The 15588-nt window shown below is 42.1% G+C and overlaps 1 protein-coding gene across 1 annotated transcript in view; it reads right to left on the bottom strand.

The window, feature by feature from the left end:
• BOC (BOC cell adhesion associated, oncogene regulated) overlaps nucleotides 1–15588 on the bottom strand; it is a 264043-nt gene that overhangs the window by 174125 nt on the left and 74330 nt on the right. The window contains exon 5 of the mRNA XM_060010636.1: nucleotides 12422–12523. The gene's annotated coding sequence lies outside the window, so the exon portion shown is untranslated. The remainder of the gene's footprint in view (nucleotides 1–12421; nucleotides 12524–15588) is intronic.

Genomic DNA, 15588 nt, shown 5'->3' with positions numbered 1-15588 from the left:
CAGAAAGACAGGCCCTCTCATATCACTGGGGTTACAGATTCTAAGAAGGGCAGTTTTGCAATACTTATTAAACTTACAAATGCACATATCCTTTAACCCAGCAATTCTGCTTCTAGGAATTTATCCTTCAGACATATGCTCCTGTGTGAAAAATGACATATGAACAAGGTTATTCATAGCAGAATTGTTTCTGGATTGATAGGGAATGATTGCCAAGATACTCAGCTAAGTAAAAAAAAAAAAAAAAGAAGAAGAAGCAGGGTGCTTTTGTATAAAGTATGCTATGATTTGTGTAAAAACAAAGAAAAATAAAGAATGTATAAATACACATATATACATACATACAGATGCATATACACGTTTAACTGCTTGTATATGCCTATAATGTCTCTGGAAATATTTATCAGAAAATAGTAGCATTAGGTGCTTCCAAAGAGAACTGTGTGGCTGGGAGAAGGGGTAAGAGAAACATTTTTACCCTTTCGGATCATTGGAATTTTGAATCACATGAATGTGTTTATTTAAAAACTTAAGTTAAATAATTGAAAAAGTAATTTATTTCTGATTTTTAGAAATATCATGGAATTGAATGAGCCTTACCAAGAAATATAGCAATAATAGTTTTTATTTTTCTAAATCATGTATTCCAAATTTCCTCTCAGTCATGAGAGAGAGATTGTAAAAAATAAATAAATAAAGGGCATGAAGAACCACAAGAGAACAGAGAGATTGTAGAGGATGAAACTAGGAGTTAGGAGCTTAGGAACCTCTCCAGAAGGAGAGAGAATCAGAGAAAGCTGGCGAAACAGGAAGAAGTACAGACAGTCGGTAAGTTTTCAGGTAAGGATAGTCAGGTGAAACATTCTTGCAACACTTTGCTGTCCATGGAGACATGGGCTTCACAGCACACTGTCTTGTTCCACTGGCCTTTGAAATTATTGTGTGTAAATAAAAAGTTTATTTTTCCATTGAAAACTACGGGTTTTCTCCTGTGTGAAAGGAATTAAGAAAGGTCAGAGAAATTCACTTAGGAACCTAATGTCCCTTTGATATTCCAAAGCAGTCTGATTGCTTCATCTTTGCTCTTTGAGAGTTTAGGTTAGCTTACTTAAGAGTATCAGGAGGTTATATTTGAAAGCAGTGTTTTATTTCACCTTTTTGAGCTTCCCTAAACCACGAACAAATCTAATTTATGATATTAATCATGATTTTGCCATTATTTCTAATTTTTCAACTAAAAGCATCAAACTCTTAGAGGAGGAGCCATTCAGAAATCAGAGTGCAGCAGCAGCTCAGTGAGGAAAAGGTTATATATCTGGATACAGTATTTTGGCTTGAACAATTCCAACTCATAGAACGCTAGTGTAAGGCAGAAGGAAGTGAAGTTGGGGCCCAATCAAGTTCTGAAGATTCCCATCTCTGGTTTATAAAGTAATACGAGTTTAATCTTTCCGGAGACACAATTACCTCTATTGCCACCTGCTGGTAAACTTATGTCTCACTTAATTCAGTTAGTGGCTTCCCCACCCCTAATGAAGCACTTTTTGGAATACAGAGATAGATTTGCAACAAAAGAACTTTTGCTGCTTCAGAGTGGAGAGGATGGGTCACAAGTCAAGTGCCTGGGTACACAGGACAGCAAATATCAAAGACTCCACTGATATGAGGAGTTAGTTTCCTCTGGCACTATCTCCTGCCCTCCCAATTCTTTAAGTTTGTCAACTCTCTTGAGTTCATCTAAATACAGTAGCCCCCCTCACCCCCAAAGAGACCAGTTTTTAAAGACGCTCAGTGATTTTAAGCCGTAATTTTAAAAGTTTTTTAATACAACACATATGCAGGCACTTGCCTCACTTTGGTCCTGGGTTGAAGTCAACATTGACAAACAGAGACTCCTTCATTTATTCTACATGCAGACCTTCTCTTGCTCTTCCCACTCAAATACTTCACCCTTCTGCTCCTTCAAAACCTACATTTCAGGGACTTCCCTGGTGGTCCAGTGGTTAAGACTTTGCCTTCCAGTGCAGGGGATGAAGGTTCAATCCCTGGTCAGGGAGCTAAAATCCCACATGCCTCATAGCCAAAAAACCAAAACATAAAGCAGAAGCAATATTGTAACAAATTCAATAAAGACTTTAAAAGTGGTCCACATCAAAAAAAAAATCTTAAACCCCCCCCCAAAAACCCTACATTTCATACTCAATACCTATATGCTTAGGCACAGGGAACTCATACACAGCATGGTTAACACAAGCGTCAACGAACAGCTTGCACATTTTCTGATGTTTGTGGTAGCATAAAATCCTCACTTTGTCTGGAATCTTAATAAGTAGAAGAAAACATATGTCTGGAATATTAATAAGTAGAAGAAAACATATTCCTCCTATGGTACCACCTCATGACACTAACTGATCATAATGTTTCCTCCCCCCAAAGTACTGTAAAATTCTGAAGTAGCTTTTGTTTACCCACTCACCTAGTGAAGGACATTGGGGTTGTTTCAAGTTTTTGGTGATTATGACTACAGTGGCTATAAACATGCATGTACACATTTTCATGTGAAAATAAATTTTCATTTCACTAGGGTGAATATCCAGGAGCAGAATTGCTGGGTCATATGGTTTGTGCATGTTTAACTTTTAAAAAAACTGGCAAACCTTTTTGCTTTCTCACCTGCAATGCCTAGAGTTCGAGTTGCTCTGCATCCTTGTCAGCACATGGCATTGTCAGTGCTTTTTTTTAGCCATTATAATAATAAGTGGTAACTCATCTGGTTTTAATCAGCATTTCCTTAATGATTAGTGCTGTTTGACAACTTTTTATGTGCTCACTTGTCATCCAAATAGGCTCTTTGGTGAAGTGCCTGTTCAATTATCTTACCCAATTTTTTCTCCATTGGGTTATTTGTTTTCTGTTGTGTTTTAAGAGTTCTGATATATTCTGGATATGTCTTTTGATGAAGTAGTTCTTGAATCATCAAAAAAAAAAAACATTTAGGGTCTTTTAGTGTAAGCCTATTTTATTCTATTCACTTCTTGATGATTTACATATGCCATGCACAGTCAAGTCTATAAACTAAACTTTTCCATTAACCAAAACTGTGGGTATCTTGAATGATGAGGTACTCTCTCAGGAGGCCCAGAGGGAAATCTGGTGAGCTGCCCAAATGGGACTCAAGAAAGGGCCATTTACCTTGGTGAATTCAGCAAGGTCCAGGGTTTAGTCTTAAGTTTTGGGGGTTTTTTTAATTTATTTTTTTATTTTATTTATTTTATTTTTTTATTTTATTTTATTTTATTTTATTTTTATTTTATTTTTTATTTTATTTTGGCTGCGTTGGGTCTTCGTTGCTGCACATGGGCTTTCTCTAGTTGCGGCGAGCGGGGGCTACTCTTCGTTGCGGTGTGCAGGGTTCTCACTGTGGTGGTTTCTCTTGTTGTGGAGCATAGGCTCTATAGTGCAGGCTCAGTAGTTGTGGTGCACGGACTTAGCTGCTCCGAGGCACGTGGGGTCTTCCCAGACCAGGGCTTGAACCCATGTCCTCTGCATTGGCTGGTGGATTCTTAACCACTGCGCCAGCAGGGAAGTCCCTAGTCTTAAGCTCTGAAGATTCAGAAACGTGATTTGGCCAGTGGCCTAAGAGCAGATTCCACTTCAGGACACATTCATGCTAGCAGAGCTCTAAAGAGACTAACGTGCAAGGCCAGGGTGGCAGCTAACTCACCAAGGTAGCCTTCTTCTCCTATGGACTTACATGATGGTTGTAGGTTTCTTTGGTGAGCTTGGAGTTGGAGTAAGGAAAACTTAGCCATATCAATGGCTGTGATGACCTTTCCACTGGGCCATGGCAAAAAAAAATAAGCATAGTTTAATTTTCTTAACTGGTTCAATTTAAAGAGCTATCTTTTATTCTGAGGCTATGTTTTCCACAACTTTGACACAGTCCATATGCATTTACTTCCTTCACATAGAGTGTTGGCTTGTTGGCCTAGCAGACACTCAGAAAGTGAAGAGCTGTTCTCTGCTCTAACATCACCCTTATCTCTTGAATTTCTGAGACCTTGGGAGGTACTTCCCAATCTGACCCCTAGCTTCTAATTTCATTTCAATACACTTTCCCATGTGATAACTCTGCAGATAAACCAGTCTGCTTGCAACTCTCAGCGTGCTATACCTTTTTCTTTGCCTCTGGAGATTTGCCGTTCAATTCCTAGACCACCTCTTCCCTCTCCACCTCTCTTCGTCTGAGCCAGCAGTGAACAGTTACTTCTCTGGATTCCTACAGCACCTATCTTCATTATCGCTCCTAAGGCATTTATCCTACATTATCGCTCACGGTGGGTGATTGTACGCTTTAGTGGATGATCAGATAGTACCCCCATCAGATGGTAAGCTTCTGAAGGGAGAGGAATAAAGGCCCATCTTTTAGAAATAATAGCATGTCTCACAGCAAACACACAGTGCTTCTCACAGTAGGTGCTCAATGAAGGTTTGTCAAATGAATGAAGAAAGAAATAAATATATGAGACATGGTATATTTAAATTCTTGCAACATAACTCCTCTTTTCACCCACAGTTACCTAAGTATTTTGATACTTGAGTGCCCCCTTACACACACCTCCTATATAAATATACATATCGAGGGCTCCCTCGGGCTATCTCCTCAGATGTGTGCGTCTGTGGGTGTGGCCTGCGCATCTGCATGCCCAGGGAGATGGAAAAACAAGCAGGCACTTCCCAACTGGGGCAGTCATTTGCAGCTCCTCCCATTATTACTGGCTGAATCTCCTTATTTAAAACAAACAGAGCTGGAAGCAGCAATTCAAGTGGTGGCTATTAGCAAGTTCAGTTAACAAAACACAGACCTAGTCTTTAAACATATAAAACAGCAAACGCTGAAAGTCCACTCCTGACCTGTAGCATCTTTGCAGCCAGAGCCTCCCCTACCATCTCCCTTTAGGACCCTTAGGGGTCATGTGTTCTTACCACATGGAGGCTATTTTCAGATTTTAATGCTGAGAGCACTTTCCTTAATCTCAAAAAGACTTTTCTCTCCTTTCTTTTCTTCCTGTCCCACAGGGCAACCACTCCCCGCAAAGGTAGTCCAGCTACCATTTTCCACCCAGTCTGTGTCTAGTTAAGGAAGTTTCTGAGGGTTACAGAGAAGGCAGTCCTGAAGTTCAGATCACAGGGATGAGAGGGCTACGGTAGAGCCAGCAAAGATGACCAAAGGAGGAAATTGGAACATGACCCAGCCCACATTAGGGAGAAGTGGTTCATTTCCTGTTTCTGATGTCCACTGAGTGGTCCTGTAACCTGAGCTGCTCAAGTGTGGGCCTATCCAGGCATAAGCCAAGGGAAGGAAGTATAGTTAAACTCCTTTAGTCTGTGATGCTTGTGAATCATCACTGTGGTCATCATCATGGACACCAAGCCTCACTGTGCTGCAGACAGAAAAGGGATGGAAAACAGAAGAGAATTTATGGCGACCACAGGCCACAGCCTGGCAATGCTTTTGTTTGGGTTTTTTAAATAACATCTACCAGCTTATTTGTTGTCCTTTACCTCTTTCTCTTAAAAAGTGGAGTGCATTAAAATACTGGTTACATAAATATTCTGATGTTTTGATTATTTAACACCCACTTTATAGGTTTAGATAAAAGGAGGTACTTTAGTTAAAACTATTTTGCATGGCGCCAGACATACAGAAATAGTCAACAAATGGCAACTATAATTATCAGTCCCCGAATTCTTATAACCAAAGATTTTATTATATTAACTTGAAATGACTACTGAATTCATTCTTGGCCTCTTAAAAAATAACATTACAAACTGTTGCAGTATGATCTCAACTATAAAATGAAAATGAAATATAGAGAAAAGATCTGAAGGAACTATACTAAAAGACTTAACAGTGATTGACTCTGGGTGATAGAGTCATGGATAATTTTTCCTGCTTCGTTGCACTTTGCACTACTTTCCAGACTTTCTATGATGATCATTTATTACTGTGATTATGTGGGAAAATACCGACTAAAATTTTTTTTTTAAATGAGATTACATTGTTTAGTTAGTAAAGGTTGTTTTCAACCTAATTCATCTTTCAGAGGCTTTGCTATTTTTCACCTGTGTGACCTTGGGTAAGTTACTTAACCTTTTAAATCTTAGTCTCCTCTCCTGTAAAATGAGGAAAATAAGTATGGACTTCCTTCACAGGTCTGTGTGACGATTAAATGAGAAAACAGGGAAATCACCTAGCACAGAGCCTGATGGATGCAGGTACTCAATAGTAGGTAATCTAAAACTCTGAAGTACCATCTCCGCTTTCTTAGAGTATAAGCATCTTTAGAAGCCAATCTGGATGAGTACTGAAAATAGAGTGACTCCACTTACTTATTGCCACTGTCAGAGTCTGCCCACCGCACAATTTCTTGCTTTTTTTTCAACTGTGCCTGAGGATTGCCTGACCCAAATTTCAGAAGATTAATGCAGTCCTAAGGGCAATTATTTGAGTGTAAATAATGGAATGATGTGGTTAAACAAAGGCACATGTGCTTTGGATTTGGAAAGACCAGAGTTTAAATTTTCCTAATTACTAACCGTGTGATCTCAGGCAAGGGACTTATGTTTTTGGAGACTTGATTTCGTCATATTTGGTAATCCTAGCCAACATCCATCGAGCCCTTATTACACGCCAAGCCCTGGGCTCAGCACTTTACATACATTATCTCATCTAATTAACACAGCATCTTGGTGACATGCAATTATTATTCCCACTTTACAGACGAACAAGTGGTAAAGTAAGTTGCCTGAGGACATGCAGATGGTTGTTGGTAGAGTCTGGATTTTAATCCAGGCAGTCTGACACCAGAGCCCATGCTCTTACCCACTCTGCTGTAAAGGCTCCCATTCATAAAATGGGGATCCAAATCTGAGCTGATGGGTTTATCACAATGATTAAATGGAATAATATTTGTAAGGTGTCTATGTATAGTAGGCTCTCAATAAAGATCTAAGATTAGAGTAGACATGTTAACCTTAGGAGATATTTAGTAGGAGTGCTATATACATAGAACCCCCAAGCACTGTATGTTGGGAAATGGTGTATCCACTGTATCACACCACTGACTTCTCCACGCGTGTTATTTGTTGTTATTTGGGCACATCTCTCCCACACTCCTTTTCTTGACACTTAGTAGAGCATCTCAAGGAAAAGGCAAAAAATTTTAAATATCCTTCAGATTTGCTACATGATATCTTTTCAACATTGCACTGATATTTGCTTATTATTCCAATCCTAACACTAACAATAATGGTTCTTACTTATGGAGGACTTGTCAGTTACCAGGCACTGGGCTAAGGGATTTGCCTAATTTCTCTCAGTGTTTCCCAACAATAAACTTAGGAGTTAAGCATTATTAGTCCCATTTTTCAGATGAGGAAAGAGAGACACAGAAGGGTTAAGAAATTTGCTCAAGTTCACATGGGCAGTACGTGGTGAAAGCAGGATGCAAACCCAGCTCTGTCTGATTTTGAAAACTCCGCATTTGATCATCTCATTACTCTAGTCCCCCCCACCTCCCTTATCTCCACTCTGTGTGTGTGTGTGTGTGTGTGTGTGTAACTATATGGCTGGAGAGTGGCATGAAAGGTCACCCTGGGATCAGACTACTCCAAGAACCTAGTGGGAATTGTGCTTTTCCTACTTTCCTTTGAGGCTGAGGAGGCAGAATTCACTATGATGAGGTCGAAATTGCCCGGTGGCCTAGCATCTTAGGGTTTGGGTCAGCACCTATCAAATCTACTACACACCACTGTGGTAGTCACTAGTACTATTTGCCAAATATTTCATTTACCTCAATTCTGTCACAGAGGAGGATTAAACTTCTTGGATTCTTATGGTTGAATTGGGTATTGTGACTAGTTATATCACCTTTGAATTCTGTGCAGAAGTGACATGTAACTCTTCCTGGCTGGGGCCTGGAGCCCATTTCTGAGACTTTCCAGAGCGTTCTTTTATCTTTGGCACAATCACCAGTAACGCTCAAGATGGCAGCTGCTCCATCAGCTTGGGTTTCTAAGTGGCTACAAAAGCAAAGATCCCTGCTGACTCGTGATGCATATGTGACTTGAGTGAAAACTAAATCTTTGTTGTTTTAAGCCACTAAGATTTTGGAGTTGTTTGTTGCTAGAGCATAACCTAGTCTATCCTGACTGATACAACCACACAGCAAAGTGTGGATGATACAAAACAGTGCCTGGATGTCATTGTGGTTGTTGCCAACAGACTCTGCCCATGACTATCACCAGTGTGAGGAAAGAGAGGAAGACGGAGGGAGAGAGATAGAAAGAAAGTGGGCAGAGGGTGGAGAGAAAGAAAGGTGGGGGAGAGAGTGAGAGAGCAAGAGAGAGCACAGAACTTTTAGGAAGCTGTGCCTTTTACTTTGAAGAAACATCATCAAGGAACCATGAGGGCTGAGACTGACTTGCTCAGTATTTCCAGTGCTCACTAAGGTGACTGACACTAAATATTTGTCAAATTCATAATATCTTGGATTACCATTTTATGAACAATAGAATCTGTAGGGATGCCCGTTCTTGGAACATTTCACTTGGTTTTGGAACTTACTTTAGCTAAAATTAATACAACTCTCCTTGTCAGCTGTTTAAATGAGGCTAGTTTACTTCCTAGCTTTTTCTCATTCACTAGTCCATCGTTTCTAGCCCTGGGGGTCTCACGATACCAGGGTAGGTACATTTTAAAAAGTTTACCATATCCCTGTGCTTTAAAAAGGAGTGTCGAAGCTCACTCACATTCAAATAAGAGTTTTCACTCTTTAACCTCTTTAAAGTAAGTAAATATATTGGCCCAAACTTGAGCTTACTCCGAAGATCCCTGTTCCTTTCATGGAGGGGTGCCCCTCTATGTGTGGGGACAGGTGGGGATGACTCATCCTGTGAAGCAGCGCCTCAGCCCTCAGGCGGGGAGAACAGTCAGACTCAGGCAGGGAGGAAAGAGCTGGAGGACAGGGAGAAGGAGGAAGAAGGGGAGCACAGCTTCCAGTGCAGAAAACCAGCCTTGTGCTTGCAGGAAGGATTTCAAGGGTGGATGCCTCTCCAGGCAATTCCAAATGTTCCTTGTCCTTCTTGCCTGTTATTATCCCATAACTTATTCCAGGAACCACTTGCCAGAAAGCCAGCGTTCCTGCCTTCACTAGACTGTGAGTTCCTGGAGTGCACGCACCATGTCTTGTTCATCTTTTATGCATCCTACGCCCACACTCCATGCCGGGAAGCTTGGAGGCTACTAGTAGATGTTTGCTAAGTGAGTGAGACTTCAGGAGCTGGGACCATCCTGAAAGCTACAACCAATAAACTGATCCAGAGAGAGGACAATTAAACTTCAGCCCCCTGTCCTGCTTGAGGGCCCAGGTCACACATACTCACTTGCAGCTGCTTTTTCATCTCTTATTTGATTCCTCTGCTGTACAAAAAGTTGCTGTTAAGGGACTCAGCCATCTCTCATCCCAATTCTTTCTGTGCTGTGTGGGAAGAATGCCTAGAGCCAGCTTCCCTGAAGAGGTCAAGGCGAATGCCTAAGTCAGAGGAGGGATGGTAGAAGGACTACACGAACTCAGTGTCCATCTCTGGACACTGTGACTCAGGAGCTGTGACTCAGGAGCTGTCACTTGGGGAGAATTTGCTCCTACCAACAGATCACAGGACTAGAAGACATTGTAGGGCCTAGAGACCACAATAAGATGTGTTCTAAGACTTTGGAAATATAGTTCCCTGTAAGAGTGAAACTACTAAGATCCATACACAATGGATGTGATTAGCCACCTGTGGAAGTAAATCACGATATCATCCCTAAATATGTGAGTCAAAAGCTTGGGAATACCTAAGATACCAATCAAGGTGAACTAGGAGAAAAGTCAGGGAAGCAGGTAGTAGGACAGTACTCAGAACCCAACCAATTGAGTGCATGCTGTTTGAAGAACCCCTCTGAACAGAACACATCTCTCTGGGAAGTAGAGTGGGGAGAGGAAAATGATCAGCTTTAAGAGTCAAGAAAAAGCAAGTTTGCAGAGGCACTATCCTGGACAGAGGTTTTCCTGGCCCCTGACCTTGTGAGAGTGCCTAAAGCTTCTTCAAGGAGAGACGCTTCTGAAACTCAACTTACATCCTTCATTCTGAAGGAATGTTCTGATCAGGCCAAAGGGAATAACTAGTACTCTTATCAGTTGTATTTATCAGGGTTAATTAACAAATTGGCAACATGCGTGCGCACGCGTGTGCGCATGCGTGTGTGTGTGTGTGTGTGTGTGTGTGTGTGTGTGTGTGTAATATCTGGATGCACACAGCCTTGGAGTTTCAGCTTTTGGGGGTGGGGCATGCTATTCTAATGATGTCAGGAGAGTCAGGATTCAGAACTTGAAAGGATGGTGATGAGTCTCTGAGGTCAAGGCCATCTGTGGACCTTCTCTGCATCCCTATGTGTCACAGGCTGAGCTGCCCATTTTCAGGTGCAGCAGAAGACACTTTTCAAAGACAATGGCCATCCCTTTCCTTCCTGGCATGACTGTACTTTTATCCAATGTTCTCAATTTTTTTTTTTTTTTTTTTTTTTTTCGGTATGCAGGCCACTCACTGTTGTGGCCTCTCCCGTTGTGGAGCACAGGCTCCGGACGCTCAGGCTCAGCGGCCATGGCTCACGGGCCCAGCCGCTCCGCAGCATGTGGGATCTTCCTGGACCGGGGCACGAACCCATGTCCCCTGCATCGGCAGGCGGACTCTCAACCACTGTGCCACCAGGGAAGCCCCCTCAAATTTTTTTGACTATGGCAAAAAGCCCCATGGCTCACCTACCCCATCATCTACCACATGAAGCTCCATCCCTCCCCACAAAAGACATACTTTAACCCTTTCAAGGCTCACAAGTCCCTTCCTGCCTGCTGTGAGCCTTACACCAACCACCCTTTGAGGGTCACTGTCTCAGACGCAAGCCACCTTCTATTGGAGTTTTATGGCAGAAGGGTATGTCCCTTTCTTGGTAGTCTGTTCGACTCTGCCAACATATACACTGTGCCCACCATGTGCCACTAGTGCAAAACACCTCTAATCCCTTCTTATAATAGATGCAACCAAAGCAGGAAGTAACTTTGTATATGGGGGCAGGGAGGTCAACTATAGGGCTCGCAGGTCTGCAGAGGCTAAGTCTTCACCTAGAAAGAGAGTTGAGTGGGAAGGTGAGACTTGTGATGATGAAGAGGCCTGGAGGTTTCTGGAAAATTTACACTCACACCACTGAGAGTGAGAGGAGAGCTCTTAGGAAGCAACAGGGCCACCAGAAGTTCTTTCTCCACAAAGAGCTTCAAAGTAGTTTTACAACTGCAACAGCTTCCTTTGTTTTGCTCACAAGCCTGGCTAAGAGTCTTGACTGCCTCTGTGATAGTGGAGAAGAGAGGTCTGAAGGGGCCAGACTCAACCTATGAGCAGACCCTCCATGAAGAGTTGGAGAGGAGTGCTGCTTGGAGGCTCTTTGGCCCCCAAAGTTCCCTGTTCTGGGGATATACCTGAAATTGTCCAATTATCAAGAAGTCAAACCTGGCCTGGAAACTATTGATGAAGTGGGGAAATGGGTTTGCTCCGAGAGATGCTACTCAGGGAAACATCAAAGTGTAGGGCAAAGATCAAGAACATCTTGATGGAATGATAAGGGCCACCTAATTCACAGGTAAAAACAAACCACTAGTAGGGAGAGGAGCACAGAAAAGGAAAATAGCTGAACCCACGAGAAACATCTCCATGGTTTTTCCTACAATCAGTTGTGGCCACAGGTATCATATTTTAAAAAACGAAACCATGTCTGTCACCTACTGGTTATAACTCAACAATAATTTTTAACCTCACATCCCTCACCTATTCCTTGTGGAAAAATAACTGAACACAATAAGCTAAATTCCTTGCTTGCAGAATTCATTTCATTTTTATACTAGACTTCCAAGCAAAAATATTTGCCCCAAAGTTATTTAGCAAATATCTTAGTTGAAGACCCCACGAAAGACTGCTCCAGCTCCTTTTTAAAGACAATGCCTATAAGCTGAAATGCTACTTATACATACTAATGCATGCAAACTTAGACTTGCCTTCAGAAAATGCAATTTATGATAGCACAGGGCAGCAGAAGGTCAAATGAAGAAAAACATATGAGTACAAAACAAAACAAAAACAAGTGATTATTTAATTTTGTGAGTCATCCTAATAATATAATCTCCCAGATATTTTCAGCAGCTGACAAAGACAGGGTGTGGCATTTAGATTAGCATGGAGAGGGGTAGCATCACGTCCTTATTTCCCCAACCAGGAAAGATACTTGTTGTGTGGCATCCTAATTGCCCATCCTCTTTCTGGGACTTACCTGTGGAAGGGTGATAGCAATCTGTCCATTCTCACCACCATCCATTCAAAGTCAAGGATCACGTCTGGTGAGGAAGCTGGCCCAGGTGACTGCAGCAGCATACTGTAGACATAATAGGCAGCCATAAGAAACACGACTTCAGCTTTCCCACTTATAAAATGGGACTATGCATAATCCCAACCTTCTTCACTAGAAAGGTGTCGGAATACTTTTTAAAATGCCTAGCTAGAGGTTCTATGGAAAGGCACAAAGTATTGTAACCGCCATAATGTGTTAAGAAACGTAAATTACTTCAGGACCCTAAAAGGTTTCATGCAGAAGTCCAGGCAACAGTTTCATTTTGAACCTCATCAAAGTGCTCCTTGGTTTTTAAGTGTAAAAGGGATCTTAATTTTATAAAATTAAATTACAAGTGCTCCTACAACCTGGTCTAAAAGGTAGAGTTAAAATGAGGTTCTTACATCAGCTATCACCTAACTCCTCAGGTGCCGTGTCTTTGCCTCTTTGTCTTCCCCTTTCCTTCTGGAAACCTGTAGTCCCACCGTGTGTGTGTGTGTGTGTGTGTGTGTGTGTGTGTGTGTGTGCGCGCGCCGCATGCGCACGTGCACTGGGGGAGCTGGTGGGCTCAGGTCTCAGGGAGAACACAGAAGCTGTGCCTGGATTGCCAAATACGGCTGTGATTTCCTTTGTTCCTACTGCTGGAGCCTCCTTGGCGGATTAAGTCCGAGGCTTCTCCCAGGTTTTGTTGGTCCATGAATGGAACCTCTTCAGTGCTCACTGGAGTGCGATACCATTGATACTTCTTCTGCCTGCTTCCCTTCCTCTCCCAGCCCAGCTGAGCTGATGGATTAATCCTGCTGTTTACTTGGAAGGCTCACAGGCAGAAATGCAAGCTGAGGTCGAAGACAGGGACTAGGGCTGGAAGGGACCATGGAGACCTTCTTTCTAGAGTCTAAACTCCTCGCTTTGCTTAATTGGACTTGATTGAGGCCCAGGGCAGAGCAGTTAGGGGCCTGGCCCAAGTTCCACAGCAGCGGGTTAGGTAGAGTCTTAATTTCCAAGGCTTTCCAGCCTTCTCACCACAGGCACTTGTCAGAGGGAAGCCTGAAAGAGCTCTGCTACTCTCGCTATAGAACAATACACTGGATCCACACACAGAACAATAGCACCCTATCTACACACATCCTTCACATTCTTACAGCCAATTGAGGGATCTGGTGACTAAAATCATGAATCTTCGTTGGGAGAAATGAAGGGGGTCTAGAGTACTGTCTAATAAGAGTCAGAAAGCTGCCTTGTTTGCTAGTGATTTGTCTGTAATTTTTGTTTTCCTGCCATATCCCTCAGTCTCACATACACGCCCCACATCCTTGAGTCTGGAGATTATCCCTGGAGTCCTTCTCAGAGACTGGCTTCTGACAATTTTCCTCTTTAGAAACAATACTTTACAGCATTGTTACTTCCTGACACATTATATGTTTATTTGTTTGACTGTCTCCTGTCACTAAAACGTAAGCAATCCTTAGGGCAAGGACTTTGTTTTGTTCACAGATGTATCTCTCTCCAGCACCTGTAATGCTGTCTACATCATATTAAGCACTCAAAAAAAATTTTTGTGGAATGAATGAATAAAGGAATAAATGAAAACTACCTTCCTATGCACCACACTGGAGAAGAAAAACAAAGTGTCCCCTTGGCTAGTAGGGGAGGGAACACACTTGCACCTTCTTTCTTTTTTTTTTTTTTTTATATAGATTTACTTATTTAATTTATTTATTTTTGGCTGCGTCGGGTCTTTGTTGCTGCGTGCGGGCTTTCTCTAGTTGCGGCAAGTGGGGGCTACTCTTTGTTGCAGTGCGCGGGCTTCTCATTGTGGTGGCTTCTCTTGTGGAGTATGGGCTCTAGGTGCACGGGCTTCAGTAGCTGTGGCTCACGGGTTCTGTAGTTGTGGCTCGTGGGCTCTAGAGCACAGGCTCAGTAGTTGTGGTGCACGGGCTTAGTTGCTCCGTGGCATGTGAGATCTTCCCGGACCAGGGCTCGAACCAGGGTCCCCTACATTGGCAGGCGGATTCTTAACCACTGCGCCACCAGGGAAGCCCGCACCTTTCTTCTTGGCTCTCAGTCCCTCCCCAAATCCCCTTCCCCACCCCATGCCCCCAGAACTCCAAACACTGTCCCCTGGCTTCCTTTCCTTCTCAAAATAACCTGGTTCTGTTCCTTCAACACCGAATATAAATAACTGATAGCCATTTAAAAGTAACACCTTCCAGGGGACATTTTAGGAAAACTCTAAACCTTAAGCCAAAAGGATGAGTTCCTAATGGTGGAATTATAGGTATTGGCCAACAGATGGGAGATGGGGTAAGAGGTAATGGCCTTCATACAGCCTGTTATAATCCAGCATGTTCACAGCCTTGGGATGCTACTGGCCACTAAAATAGCATTCCTGAGAACCTTTGCCATTGATCGTGGAATGGTGGCCAGAGAGCAGCCAAATCTCATCAGTAAACAGACAGTGTCTGAAAGGATTTGAGAAAAATGGGTCATTTGTATGGTGAGGTTCCCAGTGTAAATGAGCAAAACCTTCAAAAATACAATTTGGCAATACACAGTGCGAGTCAACAAATATTTAAACCATTTAATCCAGACATCTTACTCCTGTGAATTTTTTCTTAAAAAAAAAAAAAAAAAAGACCAGGAATAAGAGAAAAACTTTATGTACAAAGAGTACATTGCCATGTTATTTCTAGTAGTTAAAATTTGGAAAGAACCTTAAATGATGAATAGTAATGAGAAAAAAAAACCACAATGTAAACTACACAACGAGAGATCTGAGTTACAGTCCACCTGATCTATTTCCTAGATCTTGGGTAAATTACTTCACATCTCCAAGCTTCAGTTTCCTCGTCTGTACAATTCCTTCTCTGTAATAACAGTGCCTAATTCATGGAGCTGTGAGGATTCAATGAGATCACTGCAGATAAAGTACTTAGCACAGGCACAGAGTTATCACTTTATTATTATCATTATTATTTCAATAGGTGGCATTATATCTTTGTGGAATGAATTAGTGAAGCAAAATACCTAAATCTCCCAACATTCCAGATAAATGAATATTGTAGGAATCATATTGAAGCCTGAGGCTCCATTGTGAGTATACATCTTCT

This window comes from Delphinus delphis, chromosome 4, assembly GCF_949987515.2.
Source record: "Delphinus delphis chromosome 4, mDelDel1.2, whole genome shotgun sequence".
Classification (NCBI taxonomy): domain Eukaryota; kingdom Metazoa; phylum Chordata; class Mammalia; order Artiodactyla; family Delphinidae; genus Delphinus; species Delphinus delphis.
This window is presented reverse-complemented; position numbering and strand designations above follow the sequence as displayed.